This window comes from Lagenorhynchus albirostris, chromosome 3, assembly GCF_949774975.1.
Source record: "Lagenorhynchus albirostris chromosome 3, mLagAlb1.1, whole genome shotgun sequence".
NCBI lineage: Eukaryota > Metazoa > Chordata > Mammalia > Artiodactyla > Delphinidae > Lagenorhynchus > Lagenorhynchus albirostris.
The window spans coordinates 20,984,641-20,998,120 of NC_083097.1; positions in this window are offsets into that span (position 1 = coordinate 20,984,641).

Consider the following 13,480-nt stretch of genomic DNA (forward strand, 5'->3'; position numbering starts at 1 on the left):
GGGCTTCAGTAGTTGCGACATGCGGGCTCAGTAATTGTGGTTTGCAGGCTCTAGAGCGCAGGCTCAGTAGTTGTGGTGCATGGGCTTAGTTGCTCCACGGCACGTGGGATCTTCCCGGACCAGGGTTCAAATCCGTGTCTTCTGCATTGGCAGGCGGATTCTTAACCACTGCGCCACCAAGGAAGCCCCTCCCATATATCTTACAGGAAACTATTTTCTATGAAAATATTTTGTGATGGCTAGTATTTAAGGTTTTAAGAATTGATATTACCTGGTGATAAAACATGAAATGATGGGACCTCATGGCCTGTGTTGAAATCATGAAATCTCTACTTTATACTTGTGGTTTTCCTATACTAAGAACCTGAAGATAATATCTTTGAATTATTTATATTGAAATTACATAGTATACTATAAATATATATATATATTAGATATTTGGAGTTTCTTTTCCATCATGGGCAATGTATACATGTCACGAATGAATTAGCATCATAGGTCAAGCCAATTAAAATAGTCATTTAAATGGTAAACGTGAATTTGGATTATTGACTTATTTACTTTATTTATATAACAATTCCTCTTTTTGCATTTGTCTGAATAGATTTTTGTCCAACTATTTATGAAATTAGCCTGTTAATTTATCACTAATGATAAAATAATCAATCTATGTGTGCATTGTACAAATTATACTACTTTTAGTTGTATTGATTTGGACAGCTATTTGTGTAGAACCAATTATAAATGAAACACAAAAGTTATCTTTTATTTTGGAATAAATTTATCACGTAAAATTTATTTAAAAATCTGTGAACTATAATTAGACATATCTGTAAAATGTTAAATTTACTACACAGCCATGTATTTCAAAAATTTCTATCAGTTAATGCTTTTTTTGTTTTGTTTTGTTTTTTGGGTTTTTTTTTGCGGTACGCGGGTCTCTCACTGTTGTGGCCTCTCCCATTGTGGAGCACAGGCTCCGGACGCGCAGGCTTAGTGGCCATGGCTCATGGGCCCAGCCGCTCCACGGCATGTGGGATCCTCCCGGACCGGGGCACGAACCCGCGTCCCCTGCATCGGCAAGCAGACTCTCAACCACTGCGCCACCAGGGAAGCCCAGTTAATGCTTTTTTTAACCTTTTTTTTTTTTCTTTCAAATGCTGAGAGCTACTGCTTTCCTTTCATTGCGATTTTAGCATGCATTTCATCCCCTAAAGACTATGCAGGTTGCTTAGCAAAGGAAGATTTGCGCTGTCAGTCCTTTACCATAGAATAAGTGATCATGTGTATCTTTACACGTAAACAGTGGAAGAGCTAATCCTGCCTTGGTGTATCAAAACATTTCAGTTCTGTTTCTAAATGATAAGTGGCCTTGAACAAAGGAAGTTATCTAAACCTAAGAAAGTTAAGAAACACATTCTGCATAAATAAGAAATGTCATTTAGTTGGAAACAGCTGCATGAAAGTGGGGCTCCTGGTTGAAGAGATTATGGTGTGATTTGTCCTATAGGTGAGAGTCAGTAGGATTTTTACCAAATCTGATCTTCCATGTCAACTGCCTCTGGTATATTCAAATTTTTCTTTTTTGAAAATCAAATGAGCCTACCACATTGATACTACTGAAGAGCACCTATGAAATATGTTGAAGATTTAAGCAAAATCACAAATATTTTAAATGTGTTTTGGATATTTTTTCAATGTTTAGGAACTTCTTTCAGCAATCAGCAGCTGAATGTTAGGGAATATAATCATATATATGATTATATATACATATACATATATCTATATATATATGTGTGTGTGTGTGTGTGTGTGTGTGTGTATATATATATATATATACACTTTTTTCCTGTTGGAGAAATCCACTGAAACTCAGTGTTTTTACCTTGATTTAGAATGTTACCTCATTCCTAAGAGAAAATAAAAATGAACCTCAAACTATAGCCTTGTTATATCTCGCATTTCAGAAAAGCTTCTCAAAAGCCCCAGCTGTAAGGAATTGTGATCCAGCCCTGATGTGAGTCACTGAGGTCAACAAATTCACCTGAAAAGGATTATAAGTGCCCCCCCTTTCCTTGTTATCACTTTGTTTGATGAACAATTTATTATCTTCCAAACTAGTGTAAAGACTTAGCTTAACAAGTGCTGCCCTAAATTGGATTGACATATTAGATTTTTAGAGATAAATTTTTAACAAACATAAGGGATATCATATTGACAATTCATAGAGAAAAGCCTTAGAGATACAGCAAGTGGGAAAAGACAAAAGGTACATTTTTAATCTTGACCCATTAAAGAAAACTAGCTAGAACCTGAAAAGAGAACTAGCTGTAAAAAAGAATTAGCTACAACACTAAAATCCTTTGTAAACTATAACATAAATGCAACAGATGATGTAACAAAATACATGAATGAACTTGAACATTTGTTTTTCTACAAATCATGGTAACACTATCACATGGAGTGTTCATATTCTAAATTTAATCTCACACATATAAGCTCTACATGTGTATTTATCCAGAAATTGGACTATTTTTTATTGTTTCAGAAACTGTGATATAGAATTTCTTGTTGTATTTCCTAAAAAGCAAAGAAAAATGGAATTAATTCACACTGTTTTAATGAAAAATTCATGCTTTCACTTGTATCAGCTTAATTGTAAAGATTTAGAATTTTTAGAAAAGTCATAAAACCAATGTACTATGAAAGTTCTTAACTGTTGGAGCTAGTGATGAAGTCAATTTCAGCACCCTGCTCATTGAAGATGCTGTGATTATATTAGAATCATTTAAATGAGGATGTCCATTTCTAGTTGTCTCAAAATTTAAAAATGAAAAACACAATCAGTCTCTCATGATGTTCTTAAAGTTTCAGGGAAGAAAATGAATAAAATATGAAATGCATCTAGCAACTGTGTGAAAAGGTTAAGATAGCATTTATCACAATTTATATAACTAGAGAGAATCTGGCCCCATACACTTTTTTCCCCTTGAACTGTATCCTATTTGTGAAAACTTTGCTGTAACTATTTCACAACTGTAACTTCTGTTTTCAAATTCTTTCTCACCAACATTTACATTTAAAGCCATTATATCTGAATGAGAATTAATAAAACTGTAAGTCTGCTTTGCTAGACATATTCTTAAATGGGATAAATATCCATTGTAAATATTTAATTTTCCATCAATCTCATTTTTCCCTATAACATGAAATATCACATTAGATAATTTTTTAAACCAAATTCACTCAAATTCAATTATGCACTCAGAAAATATTACATATTTACTCATTCACATGGCTTTAACTAATTGCACAAGAATAGGGAAAATTTATAGGCCAAAAATAGCTTTAGGAACAATAAGCAGTTAAAGTTGGGCAATAACTGTTAGTAGCAATTACTTCCCCTCTTCAGTAAAAGAAACCAAGAACATGGTTTTTTTTTTTATGATGATGATGGTTCTTCAGATTTTCTCATTAACTATAACTTTATGGCTTAGAAACATGGCCATTGCACACTGAAGTGCAAAGTGCTAGTGTATATGGAGTAGAGGCTAGGAGTGATACGCAAAAAATCAGTGGCTAGGTGTTGTTCAAACATATCTCAATTTAAACCAGCTGACATCCAACATATGCTTTGCATACCATTCAAGAATGTAGACTTAAATATTCAACTATTTAATTCTCCCCAGTGAAAACATTACTTTCTAAAAATTTAGCATTAACAATAAACCACAATAATATAATTATTGTTGCAAATTTATTTATAATAATGTAAACATTCATTTACGGACTGGTAATTATGTGTCAGGCATTATACTAGCTATTTTAGAAGAGTATCAGAGTTCAGAGATAAGAAGTTAAATTTGGAAAGGTTGAATAACTTATACATAACAACATGGCCTGTACATGGCAGAATCTGTATTGATTGTGCCATGGCTATAAGAATTTTATTTGAGTGAAGTTTGGATTTAACAACTAACAAATTACTTAAATTTGCCTGGTACTCTAATGGCTATATCTATATTCATCTTTACATCTATATAGAGAGGTTCTCAGAGTCATTGTTTTGATAGTGAACATTTTGGATCTTACTAATATTTCTGTTAATGCATTTAAAAAAATAGACTCAGGATTATTTTCACTGACTGAATCAGAATGTCTTTACTCTTACTCATGTGTTCATTATTTTATATTTGATAATTAACTAGTTGATAGACTCTAACCAGTTAAGGATAATAGCATAATGCATGTATGACTATACTATGATCATATCTAAGGAAATCTTCTTCATTCATGTTTTCAAATCACATCTCATTACCCTATAGCTTTATATTTTTTTGATCCAAAAAGTAAAACTCAACTTGAAATATTATTTAACTTGAAATGTATTGTGTGAGACATGGTTTTAGTAACCCCCTCAAAGTCTCAATAAATCAAGTAGGAGAAGTTTTATGATGGCTAACACTCCATTATTTTTTATAGCTCACATAATCCCCCTATCAGGTTTATAAAAGCCCTGACGTGTTCCTTCTTCAGTCATAATCCTTCTCATCAAACGGAGCATCTTGTAGCTGCTTAGCTCTTTCTCTCATCTGTTGGGACAAGCATCATTACTGCTAAGAAATTTGTAAGTCATTCTTCATTTTTTTTAAATAACAATGTAGGTTCAGGACTGCAAAAATTGTCATTCACTGGGTATTCTCTGGTAAAGTGACGAATAAAAGGTGGTTGCTGTCACTTAGCCATTCCATCAGGAATTGTGTTTATTCTATCTGACAACTACAAAGACTTCTAATTTCTGAGAACAATTTCTGTCTGGTTCACTCTAATCACTAAGGACTCTGCTTCATTTTAAAAATGAGAAATATAATTCAGTGTTTTGAGCAATTTCAAGTCCAATTCTGAAAAGCAAGCTCAGTGTTTTGTTGTGTTTTTGTTATAGTTTCAAAATACCCTCACAGTCTGTTAACTACATAGCCTCTAAGTTTTTTACTGCATAGGTTTCATATGTTTGTTCTGTTAAAATCAAAAAATTTTCAGCACGCCAGTTCATAAAATGATTTGAATATACTACCTACCACTTAAATTTTGATATTTATTTCATTATTATAGTGGCCAGTTCAGAGATAGGCCAAAAAAAAGTGTCACCTCAGGAACACTTAAAACCTATACCATCTGGTTTTCAGGTCCCCCAACATATTCCCAAATACAACAGGCCAAAAGAAAACTTGTAATTTTTTTACAGTATTTTCCCAAAGCTACTAGGTGAGTGTAATGCAGAGCCTTTTTTTTTTTTTTTAAATATTGGTATAGTACATGGGAACAAATTTAAGGCAACCATGTAAAGTGGTTATATGGAAGCTCATCTCATTCCCATAGCTACCATGTGCAAATTATAGACTGTTAAAATATAAAAGAATGAGGAGGAAAGAGCACAAGTAATTGATTCTGGCCAAAAAAGAATGGCACAGAATGTGAGCAATTTTTGCTGTTGTTTGCCTATTGAAAAGCATACTTTACATGATGCTATACATAGCAGGATCTAAATACATTGTACTTGTGACCTATTTGGGTCCAGGAACAGCATAAAAAATGAGAGCAAAATAAATACATTTTCAGATAAAGAATAGCTGAGATAATTTATGCTTACAATTTGCATTTTTATGTCAGCCTTTTTGTGTTTTAGATTTAAAATAGGTATATCTTTCAGGCAACATATTATCCAGTGTTAAGTTCTTATCCAGTTTAACAATTTTGGTCAATTAATCAAACTGTTCATTTATATTTAAGGCATGATTTCCGTCTGCTCTCTTGCTATTTGATTTCCATTTGTCCTATTTTTCTTTACCTCTCTTACTTCCTTTCTGACTTTTGAGTTAATTTTTTTTTAACTATTCAATTTGATTTATTCGATTGACATCTTAGATTACCTTCCTTTTATTATTCTGTTCCTAGGGGTTCTAGGGCTGGAACAGAGAAGAACAAACCTGACTCCATATTGTATCTATTCCTTTAGCTCTAACCTTCGTGCTCTGTTGTCTATGCTTAGCCATGCTGGCTTTGCACCTTTGTCTCCTCAAACAGTAAAAGAATATTGCCTATAGCCTGAAATACAGAGATAAAAAGTTGCAGAACAGAAAATAACATTTATCTTGTTGAAGGTTTACAGGGACATTGAGACCAGACCTACATGAACAGCTGCAAGAGCAAAGGATATTACCTCAGGAGCCCTAGCTATCACCAAGAAGTCTGTAACAACCAGACACAACCCCTCTACTTTTAGTATAAAAGAAGGCTGAAGTCTAACTCAGGGAAGTTGGTTCTTTGGGCCACTAGTCCACCATCTTCTCAGTATGCTGGCTTTCTGAATAAAGTCGCTAATTCTTGCCACGACACTTTGTCTCTCCATTTTTTGCCCTGTTGTACAGTGCACAGGAGGAGCTTGGACTCACAGTAACAGGGCTATCAGTGTGCACACTTATCAAAGACAATTTAGAGTTGATATTGATAACTATTTAAGATATTAAGACAGACTCACTGCTGGGAGACTCACACTTCTCTAATGAGTGATGTTTGTTTGAATACTTCTTAATCTAGTTTTATGGCTATTTATCATGGAAGGGCTAATCTGGAATACATTATTCTATCCTTGGTGGATACAGAAGTTTTCCGTTTGGTAATTGAAAGAGTGATATAGATGTTTCAGTGTTGTCCAGAGACAAAGAAGAGGAGGAGGGAAGTTCCCTTTGTGTTCGAGGTGCATATTTGTGATTTAAAAAAAAATATAACATAACAAGTCCAAACTCAGGTGAAAGGTCAGAATGGATATGTACGGATATCATGCTATGGATCTTTTAATCATAGGGCTGCATAAAATTTGCTGGGAAGTGAATATAGAGAAGATAAAATGTCTAAGCACTGAACTACAGAGCATTTTGATATCTATATGTCAGAAAGATACAGAATAATCAACTAAGGATTCAGACAAGTAATGGAAACTGAGGTGGGGGTTTCTTGATACCCTAGAAAATAAGGAAAGAAATCATATTAAGCAAGAGGGAACATGGGAGTTACGAAAATATACCTCTCAAATCTCCTACTACATAATTGACTGCTAGGCCTAGCTGCTGTGCTCTGAAATCCACCTCCACATTAACACTAGAACCATACCTTACACATGCTGTTCTGAGCCAATGACAGTACACATTTCCCTGATAGATGAAATTTGTTTGAAGATTCCCCATGAGTCTGCTGATAATTTCTCAGACCTGTACAAGCAGATTGCGCTCCTTCCCTTTATTCTTCTTTCTTTTCCTTCTTTCCGTTCCTTCCTTCTTTCCCTTTTTTCTTCTATTCTTTTTAAGACTGAAAATTACATCATGATCTGATGACTCTCAAGCCTTTTTTTTTTTTTTTTAGATCCCTTTCTATTTTCCTTCACAGGAATTTTCAGTCAGTGTTGTTCCTATTCATCCTTTCTGCTTCTCTGTAATTGACATTGTGCAATAATCTTTATAGGAAAGCAAAGAAACAATATTCTAAAGAGATAGTTATGTTTTGTTAGAGTGATGGGATAAAGTAAACTTCCAAAGAAGACTTTTAATTTATTGGGAATTTGCTGACTAAAGTATAGTACGTACACCAGTATAGTTTGATAGAGATGGAAGACTAAGTGAGATGAGAAGTACAGAGCCACAGTGAGAAGCTATTCTAGGTGAGGAGAGAGGATCTGTGAGTCCATGGTTTCATGAAGTAACAGAGATTTTAAATATATACACATACACATCTGTGTATGCTTACATACATTTATACACATATATACATACATACATATATATACCTATGTACCTGTACATATATACGTGTGTGTGTGTGTGTGTGTGTGTGTGTGTGTGTGTAATGAGATTAAACCAGGTATTCTCTTGGGAGAAGTAAATCATCAATGCATGCCTGGTTTGGCCCTTCAGAAAGTTTTTAGAGATAGGGATGAGGAGGATTGAGGGAAAGAAGTTAAGATTGCCAGAAGCACTGAGATTTATTTGCTTTTATATAGTCTTGGAGAGAATAATAAAGGAAAAGAGCCAATTCAAAGAGTGCCCCCTTGTGAAAAATATATATATATTTTGGTTTTGACATTTTGACAGACATTAAAATCAAGGTTCCTCTTACTTTTATGAAGAAAAATAAGATGTCAAGATGAAACAAGATTTAGTATTCATACAGAGCAGAAAATAATTTTAAATTCTACAAATAAAACATTCCACATTTATGTAATGTACTTACCAAGAAATAATTACATATTTATTTCTCTTAAGTAACAAAAATAATTGTAAATTTTTGATAACCAGAAAATGTTGAAAGAATAAAGATAATTTTGCTCTTCAGTATACTAATTTGTAGAATGTTTAATTATTTATATGTAAAATATAACTATATATTTATATGTAAACATATAACAAATATGAGAATACAACAAAAGCGGTTATAATTTCTATTTGAATGTAAAAGTTTAAAGTAAAATTTACATAATCTACTTTAAATTCAATCTGCAGACCTGGACCACAGACACTACCACATCTACATTTTAGAGAGGTACTCTGAAACTCTTTTAGCTTCACCCATCCATGTGAAACAAAGTATCTTCAGGGTTAAAGGATTATGCCCACCCTAGCTCATGTCTGCCTCCCTGCCTCCATTTTCTGAATGTTTTGGTTGAAACACATCTCCTCAAAATTCATATGTTGAAGTCCTAGCACCCTGTACCTCAGAATGTGACTTTATTTGGAGATAGGGTCATTACAGAAAGAATCAAATTAAAAAGCGTTCATTAGGTTGGCCTCTAATCATGTATGACTGGTGTTCTTACATAAAGGGGAAATTTTGGGACAAATATGTACAAACACGGGGAAACACCATGTGACCATCAAGGCAGAGATCGGCACTACATATACCTATAAGCCAAGGAAAGCCAAAGATTGCCTGTAAACTACTAGATACTAAGATAGTGGCATGGAGCATATTCTTCCTCACAGCCCTCAGAAAGAATTAAACTCACCGACACTTTGATCTTGGACTTCTAGCCTACAGATCCGTGAGACAATACATTTCTGCTACTCAAGCTACCCAGTTCAGTGGTATTTTTAGGAGCCCTAGTAAACCAATATACAAGACAATGCTTCACTTATCTGTGATTCCAGAGTTCTCTGCCCGAAGGGCACCAGCCTTAATTATTGGAACTCTGACTCTGGAAGAATGGCCCATGTCTCTATTCTGTGCACACAGACTTGAGCAATGTTCAGTTGGTGACTTTGCTGAGAGACGGGGCTACTACAGATGGAGTGTAGACATGTAGCTTGAGATGTCACATGTACATATTTGGGTGCTAAATCCAGAAATTGGAAGCAAAGGGTGGTAGACCAGGGGCAATGAGCCCACTCTCTGTGTGCTAACACACTGTGTAGTAAGACTCCAAGGAGCCTAGGAATTCTAAATCCAAACCTATTCTTGTAAGTCATTTTCAAGTTATATTTGTCAATATAAGAGACAGAATATATTTATACATAATTCAAATAATTAGGTTGATTTATGATTTTAAAAGTGTAGACATGGTATTTGGACTTACATTTGTATTTGGCTCTGGCCATGTTAGAGTCATGCCTGTCTAGGTTAAAGTTAATTCTCTCTGCTGTAATTACACAAATACACAGAAAAACAAATACTACGAAGACAGTCTCCTTATTTTACAGGCATGTTCTTCTTGCTGTTACTTTAATAAATGTATTGAACTATTACTAGAAGAAAAATAGGAATAGATATGACTCTTGAAAGTAGTTCACTAGAATACTTCAGATATAAAAGTAAGAAGTATATTGAACACATCAGCCTTCTATATCACAAATGTTGACAACCACCTGTATTCATGTGATTAAATGAACCTGAATTCTCTACTCGACCAAATGAAGTCCCATAAATGGATTTTTACTGTCAAGAATCATCTGAATCATGAAGAATCAATTCAGTGTTGATATACTTAAAATTTGGAAAAGCATAATGATGCTTACTCTTATTTCCAAAATTTGGCAAAATAAATTCTTTTTTTCCACTTCTTTAAAGGTTCTCTTCTATTTGGGACTATAAAATCTTTTAAGATTATTTCAATATATAATCATATATTTAATTAATATCAGTCTTTTAAACATGTATTTTTCTGTAATCAACACATTAATTTTTCTAAACAATTATATTTTAAGTCCAATAAGAATATTGCTCTGATATTATTTTTTGTTTATTCTTCTTTATATTAGTATATTTATCATACAACTTTTAAAATTTCCTCATTTACTAGGCCTACACAAAAAAGGGCATATCAATAGCTCAATAAATTTCAGTCATTATTTGATCAAAATATTATTTGAAATAAAAGTTGGGCACCCAATAAATTACACATTTATTCCATATATAGTTATAAATGCATGATATTAATGTTTTTATTAACATGTTTAACATATGTATATAACCATATACACAGATAGTTAAAAAATAGCACTTGCTTTCTATATCATGTGAAAAAGAATTTGGAAATTGAAAATACATTCTATATTACTGGAATCTGTAAAGTGAAGTGCATTTTAAATATTTATTGTCAATGTTTGTTTAACATAAATAAAGTTATCTGTCAGCACAAACAAATTTGGGATGTAGTGCTTCACTTAAAATCCACTACCTAATAGATAAATTGACTAAACTACTCTCTGAGCACTGAAGAACTGAGACTAATCTACTATTTCATACTATCCGCCCTTCCATAAAATGATCACAAATCCAATATTGAATATGTCACTTCTTGAGAGATGTGCTTGAACATTCACTCATGGAACCTAGACAGTGAAATGTTGAAATCAGTCAATGAGCCAGAGATGAAGAAGGAAGCAAATGACAAAATGAGCTTTTCTTTCAGAAAGGAGATACAGTTTCAGTACTATATTAATCATTAGTATAAGTTTTTAAAAAGTCCTCAGTGGTACAATATTCCAAAAACATATTATATGTACTTGATTATTGTTTTCAACTACATGTGGTTGCTTTGTTGATGCAGTAAAAATTAAATGAAACCAGAAAAACTTTATGGCAAAAAACATAAATAATATTGTTTTCCTTTTTCACGAGTTAAACAAAATGTTTCTTTGTGGCCCACTATTGACTATATTAGAAAGCTATCTGTATTTGCTATTATTTTCAAAGTAAAAATTGACTTCTCTTTAGATAACTTCTTGTTAATATTGGAAGTCCTTTTTTTTTCTTTTTTGCTAAAAAAGATTGCTACAGAAACCTAAAAGCATAATTTCCTCCCTTCACTTATGTAAGTATAGTTATACATGAAATCTTTGAATAGTTCCTTGTTTTAAAATGGTTTTCCCTCTTTTTAGTGGATGATTGCTATTTCACATAGATTATAATTTGAAATGTCTATTGATATTTATATTTTTCTTTATATATAGTACTTTTTCTTTAAAATTAATGATATATATCACACTGTAAATCATATCTAAAAGAATTGGTTAATTTTAGTGTTGTCTGGAAAATACACTGTTCTATCGAATGGCTCTTAAATCAGTAATTTATATTACTTCCAGTACATTACATCCTACCACCACCTGGGAAGTACAGTTTTCTAGAGCGTTGGCTTTCATTTCATTCTAAATGCTTGATTGATGAAATTAAGCATGTAAACATTTAATAAGCTGAATTAAGAGATTCGTGAATAGAATAAACATTCTTTTACTGTGTCCCTTAAGATTTGTTTCAAGATGAAGCATAAAACCTAAAATAAACATTTATAACTGCTGAATTTTGGGCTTAAAATATATCCACATTGCAGGAATTCATATACATACTTGTCTAAATTTAGAATCAGAAGAAATCTAAAAGTTCATCTAGTTATACAAATCAAAGTATTTTATTTTACTTCTAAAGTAACTAACATTTATAATGGTTAAGATTCCTGCCTAAGTTGACAAAGATAGATAATGACAATTTTATTAATACTCAGTGTTTCTGACTGTAAACCAAAGCGTTCTCCCATAAAATATATCTAGTAGACTTTATACAAATATTCCTCTTTTTACCACAGGCAAAATGTGTTGATTTTCATAACAAAAGCTATTTGACAGACTGTGAGCAATTCTTGGTATTATAATTCTTTGTTTGCAATAGACGAGTCAAATATTTTAAGATGGACAAAATAATTACTTTATTTTAGACTTTAAAAGTATTTGAAAAGAAATGGTAACTGATATATACATTTTTTAAACATAAAATAACTTGAATGATTAGAAAACTCTGTTCTAAATAAGAATAGGATCAGTTTCAGATTCATTTCTGTATCCTTAAAATTTAAGACAGTCATAGTATAGTATGGTGATCAATAAGTATAGAACTTTATTAAATTGAAAATATGATGGACGCTGGAATGAAAATCTCTGTCTAGGAAATTGGGCAACAGTGATATGCAGAGACTGATAATGTTTTAATAATGAGAGGTTTTCAAAAGAAAAAAAAAACATAGCAGGGGACTTCGTTGATTTCAATTGTTCCTGAATTTTAAAACATATTCCAGGGTAGATATGTGCATTTACCTTGGGAATAATGGAGAGAAAAATCTCTGTTGGAATTATAGAGATCAAAGCTGCAATGAAAAACTTGAAAAATGAGCTTATGTGAAAATAAGGAAGTGACACATTCTAATTTTCAGGAATGGAAGGTAAATTGCAAATTGAAAGGTCACAGCCTTTAGTGAAAATTTACTAAAAAGAAAAAAAAAAGAAATTAGGACTAACTACCAGTGTTTAAAGTTCAAATATCCTCTTTTGATACATATTTGGATTGGCTTTTTCAATCTTCATTTCACTTTTTTTTCTCTTTTCTATTTGGAAAAAATATATACAACTCAAACCATTTTCCAGATTCCTTTCGGCTGTAATCATTGATGTCAATTAAGTTCTAACAGTTCAGTGCACTCAAGTGTGAATTTAAGGGATGAAGTGGTAAACGCCTAATAATGTAGACAGACAAGGATCCTGCAACGTGGTCACAAATGTGTAACTACAAATATGTCCCTAAAGATACCTATAGCCATGTTATGTGGTGACTAGGAAAGCGACTTGATCCAACTTCTGGGGAAATACTATTAATAGTCCATGAAATAATGTGAATCCCTGCAGCAATAAGCTACCATGTCATAGTAATTTGGGTGGTGGTTGTGTTTTGGTCTGAGTTATCACACAGTGAGACCAAGGCATAAATGGTCCAGACTTGTACTCATTTCCTCAGATCTGCAATGCATAGTCAGAATAGTCTTAAGTTATTAACTAGCAGAATCTCTTTTTCTCCACCCCCAACACCATCAGCTCATTGACATGAGAGTGTGGGATTACTTACTGGAAAGGCCTTATGAAGCCTCCTAACAAAATAGCAAACTTGG